A 4,937-nucleotide genomic window follows, 5' to 3' on the forward strand; every position below is an offset into this window, starting at 1 on the left:
CATAGTCGGCAGGATTCAAACCTGCGCGGGGAGTCCCCAACGGATTTCGAGTCCATCGCCTTAACCACTCGGCCACGACTACAGCGAGTTCGCCATCGCCGCATTCCTCCTTTAATCTAACACGGAGTGCGACGTGGCTGCGGAAACCTTTTCAAAGTCGCTCTCCGTTAAAAAAAAATAAATACCTTTGACAAAATACGTGCCGGCAGACAGACACGCCTCAGAGGGTTTAAGGCTGGCTTCACGTTCAAATGATAAAGTCTCCCCGTCCGGATGTCAAAATGCAGTTTTGGCAGACAAAAAAAACAGCAACAAACCACAAATGTGGATAAGGATTTTACAAGCTGCACCACACTGCACTTTCAAAAGCATTTACATTCCTGTTAGACACAGGAATTGCCTTTGATTTGCGTGCTTACAAACGCCATGGAAAACGAAACAAAACTAAAGCCCTCAGCTCTTGCACTTGATTATAATGCCATTACGTGTCGAAGCAGGAATTTACGTCATCCTACCACTGCAACACGGGGAATAGAGGGAAATTAGCACACGCTACGAATCGTCTCAATCACTCCCTAGAGTCGTAAGGCGCATTGAAGGGTGCACCCCCATCATTAATCGTTGGGCCTCTGTGAAAGGAAAGCTCTTGAGCAGTCTTTGAAACAGCTCGGATGAAACACTTGATTGCTTCCATGTGCATCTGGAGTCCATTTCTTATTTTCACTTCACGCCGCCCAAAGCATTTCTAAAACAGGAGATTCGCATTTGGGAATGCGCCCTGCCCTACAAATAAAACAGGTCTACGGGTCTGAAACCTGCTCCACGGAAAACAGCTCTGTTGCGCATTTGATCAAAGGGAGAGTCGCTGTTCTTACTTTTTGATGACATAACACCCAAAGGGGCTTCTTTGGAGCTGTATTCCAACCAGCATCCTAAAGTTTCTTGGCGGTATCCTTTACAGTCCTCTGTTCGGTCGACAAGGACAGAAGGGGGCAGCTTTCCTCACACATACAGTGCAATGTACTGTACTGTTCCCGTTCATTGAATTCGCAGTTCTGCATCAGACCTCTAACTCGTTACATTAGCTTGGATTTAAGCCACGAAGCAGGCTTCTACTGTATAAACGTCTAGAGGAATCACAAACTATTTGAGAGGCCATCATCCCAGGGGGAACTGACAAAGTCTATCCCTAAACACCTAGTGCAGTCTCTCGAGAGACTGTCAAAAATCGCTTTCTCCGTTTGCGTTGCAAGTAAGTGAAAACGCGGTATCAACCCAGAGCCACTTGGCAGCACGGGCATGTAAATACTGTTACTGTCACTGCTCGATACCGACGTTAGGCTACTATACCATGTTCAGCCACCGCTAGAAAATGAACGGCTCTAGTACCGGAGCAAAGAACAGGAGGGCCAACACCGAACGGGCACAAGTGTCAGACAAGGAGAGCGACAAGGATGGGACTCGACCCCATGTGTACAGAGCACAATGGATTAGCAGTCCATCGCCTTAACCACTCGGCCACCTCGTCAACAAAACTGGGCTGTCCTGACATGGGTTGGCGCACTCCAGTTGATCTTTTTCTTTTTTTTCCCTCATACTCGAGGGTCATTTTCCTGTTCCACATGCGATTTCAACATTTTCCTTGGGAGATGTCAAGCCAGCAAGCCACTACTGTGGTTCAGTGGCCAGTGTGGAGTTCAGTGGCCCTGTTGTACACAGAAAGCACATTGAGCTCCTTGGACATGAAAAGTTCCAGATAAAAGCCATTTGTCATCCTTTCTCTTGGTGTCGATGTTGCTATTGTATGTAAAGGTGGCAACTTGCTCAGCGAGCAGGCGGAGCACACACCGAATGCAGATGTGTCTGAGTGGTGTGTCCAAGTGGCTGCAAAAAGACAGCACTCCCAGGGCGCCGTGGCTTAGTTGGTTAAAGCGCCTGTTTAGTAAACAAGAGATCCTGCGTCTGAATCCCAGTGGTGCCTTTTTTTGTTCTGTGTTCTCGAACAGAACTGGTCATTATGGACAACCGCATACGTCTAGACTTAATTAAATGCAAGTATTCATTTCCTGTCTTGAACGACTTGTTTTTCTTAAAATGGATGCAACTTGCAAAATATGAAATACAAACCTCGCTAATCAGCGCTCGCGGCTGGCAAAAAAAAAAGAAGTCAGCAATGTTTTTTTCTTTAACCTTAAGCCTGCTAATGGAGAAGAACCTAGTCGCCATATCACATACATCCGTTTCAACGATAAGAAGGTAACAACTATCCTCACTCCAGTGTAAATCTCACGTTGAGGGCATATTTTTTTCCACTTTACCATGAGTCGGGCACAGCTGCACAGAGGCGAGAGCAGAGCAATGAGGTCACGGGGACAGGGGAGTCACACGCTGGCGGTTTGAACACGCGGAAGATCACTGAGGGATCCACAGTATGTGGACCCTCCGTGCGCCATCATTCCACACTCCAGACTCTGAATCCTGCCATCCGAGTTAAGATCTCGGCGGAACCTGAGGCGCAGTTCTTTCTTAAAACGTAATCTGGTGAGCATTTCTAGAATCGTACTTGTATAGATGCAGCCTTTAATGTGTTGCTAGGTTAAAATTTATGACTTCTTGAACTTCAGTAGGCAACTGCCCTCTTGATTTCGGATTTAATTTCTTTATTACAGGGGCGCTTTTATGATGACAGAGTCATGTTCAGGTACTTTGCTTGATGGAGGAAGCTCATTTCGGACTCTGTGATCTGCTCACCTGGAAAGGTCTGCTGTACTACTACAAGAGAGAAGTAGAGTCTGGAGGAAGGGACAATTTTATGATGCTTTGGAAGGTAATGTTTTTTTTTCTTTGAAATCGAAATGAATCAGAATATCAGTGCAAAAGACAAACTCTTGGTTTGGTTTGAAGAGATATGATTTTAAAACAGACAAAATGTAGAAAACAGGTGTTTCTCACTTTTGGAAAAGAATGGACCGGGGGTAATATTTTACTAGTTGCAGTGCTAAGCTCACTGGGTTACAGTCCTGCAATGTCACACCAGGGTCAGTGGTGCAATGGATAATGTGTCTGACTATGGATTAGGAGTTTGGAGGTTCGACTCCTGCCTGGCGCTGGTTGTTTTTAAACACATCAGCCTACTCCCTAAGTAGCCTGTGCTACTTACTGCATTGTAAGAGCGATTGTGAGCGGTTTTGTTTTCTCTCTTTGACCAGCCCAGCTGCGCCCCACCCAAAGGCAGGGAAGCACAAAAATTGTATGGAACTCATTCATGCTCCTCTCCATGGAAATCTTTAGTAAAAGGCAAAAGATTTGTACGAGATGAAGAGAAACCAGAGTGCGTGGCTGGACAGCTGCAGGAGCCCAGGCCGCCTTCAAGCCCTCTGCCCTGCCGGTCGTGGTTGGCAATGCACCTGGCCTTACAAACGAGCCAGTGGGGCCCGTTCAGCTCCGGGCTCATCGCCTGCGGCTCTCGGCTTACCTGGCAGGGGAGATACCTTGATCAGCCTGTAGTTGGTGTAGTTGGATTGTTTTCTTGTTTTCTGGAAGCAGTGTTTGTTTTGCAGTTTGAGATGGCAACCTTTGGATCCCGGAAGAATGCTGTACGTTTTGAGCTTTTGGATGACCTCTTCATGGATCGTATGCAGTTAGGCAGAAAAGTGTTACAGAAGGAACTTGGCTTTGAACCTCGGCACTTGGATTTCATCTTCGCTCTCCCAGGTCAGAAAGCATTTGAGGTTGTTTTTGCTACCTATTCTCTGTTTGAACAATGTGTGGATGTGTTTGAGGCAAAAAGAGGGAAAGTTCCTGCCCTTGAGAAGATCAACTTGCAGCCTCTGACACAGAGAGAGAGGAAAACGGTGCATGTTGTTATGTTCTCGGAAATGGCAAAGACGGAGGACATTCACACCTGGCTTAAGCAGTACTGCACAGTCCACCATGGAACTGAGGTTAGAGATGTTGACGGTATAAAAACAGGAGCAAGGAAATTCAAGGTTCGCTTGCTACCGGACAATGTAAATGGAGGCTTAAGGCACCTGCCCTCTACAATCCGGCTGGGCGCCTGCAATGGCTATGTTTTTTATGTGGGACAACCAAAGGTGCGTCGGCGCTGTGGTGCTGTGGGACACCTGGCATCGTCCTGCACTGTGAAATGCTGCAAGACCTGTGGCAAACAGGGACATTTAGCCTCTGACTGTTCAATGCTGCCAAAGTGCAATTTATGTGGCTCGGAAGGACACGTTTTTAAGAACTGCCCTCAAGCCTACGCCAATAAACTCAAAATGAGAAAGGATGAGGCAGTGCTTGTTTCAGCCAAACCGGCCCGAAAAGCCAAAGCAAACAACAAGTCAAACAAAGAACCCTTGTTGAACAAAGAGTCTCAGCCTCCAGCCAGGATCAGTCCTGCTGTGGCTCCGGGGCCGGTGGAAGAGAAATCCACTACGCTCCCACAACCGCAGACTGCACCAGACAAGCACGAGGGTTTGAAAACCCCAGAGAACAGCGAGGACCCCTCCCCCACTCCTGCTCCTCAGAACGAGGGCCATTGTGGGGCCCCCACCGGTGGAGCGGGTCCAGCGACGATACCCAGGATTCAGCGGAGCTGCTTTTCTCAGACTCTGCAAGTGCTACAGATGCCCTCCTCTCCTCCATCCAGTCCGTCACGGAGGATCTGCAACAGCTGGTGGGTGAGGGGGAAGAGGAGACTGGTGCATCGGCTGCACCCCTTTCCCCTCAGTGCTACCAGGAGCTGGACTTGAGGAAAAGGAAAAATGACTCTGTTTTCTCCCCGAGCGAGGAGGAAGGAGAGCATGGCGATGGGAACAGCTGGAACCCCTCCACCCCTCCCTCTACCCCCTTCCTTGAAATGGACTCCGTGAACGCTTTTACTGCTGCCACCCTGATGAAGGCTCATTCAGAGGATGGCTGGCAGGAAATTGGTA

General features: G+C 48.2%; 2 non-coding genes across 2 annotated transcripts; both read right to left on the reverse strand.

Moving 5' to 3' along the window:
- On the reverse strand, positions 1–82 carry trnas-cga (transfer RNA serine (anticodon CGA)). Its single transcript has one exon. It is a non-coding gene; the product is annotated as a tRNA-Ser (tRNA).
- A 3,136-nt stretch (positions 83–3,218) lies between these two features.
- On the reverse strand, positions 3,219–3,335 carry LOC148636103 (U5 spliceosomal RNA). Its single transcript, XR_015932599.1, has one exon. It is a non-coding gene; the product is annotated as a U5 spliceosomal RNA (small nuclear RNA).
- Between the last annotated feature and the right edge of the window lie 1,602 nt (positions 3,336–4,937).

This window comes from Lepisosteus platostomus, unplaced genomic scaffold (genome assembly GCF_059453375.1).
Source record: "Lepisosteus platostomus isolate fLepPlt1 unplaced genomic scaffold, fLepPlt1.hap1 Scaffold_199_H1, whole genome shotgun sequence".
Taxonomy (NCBI): Eukaryota; Metazoa; Chordata; class Actinopteri; order Semionotiformes; family Lepisosteidae; genus Lepisosteus; species Lepisosteus platostomus.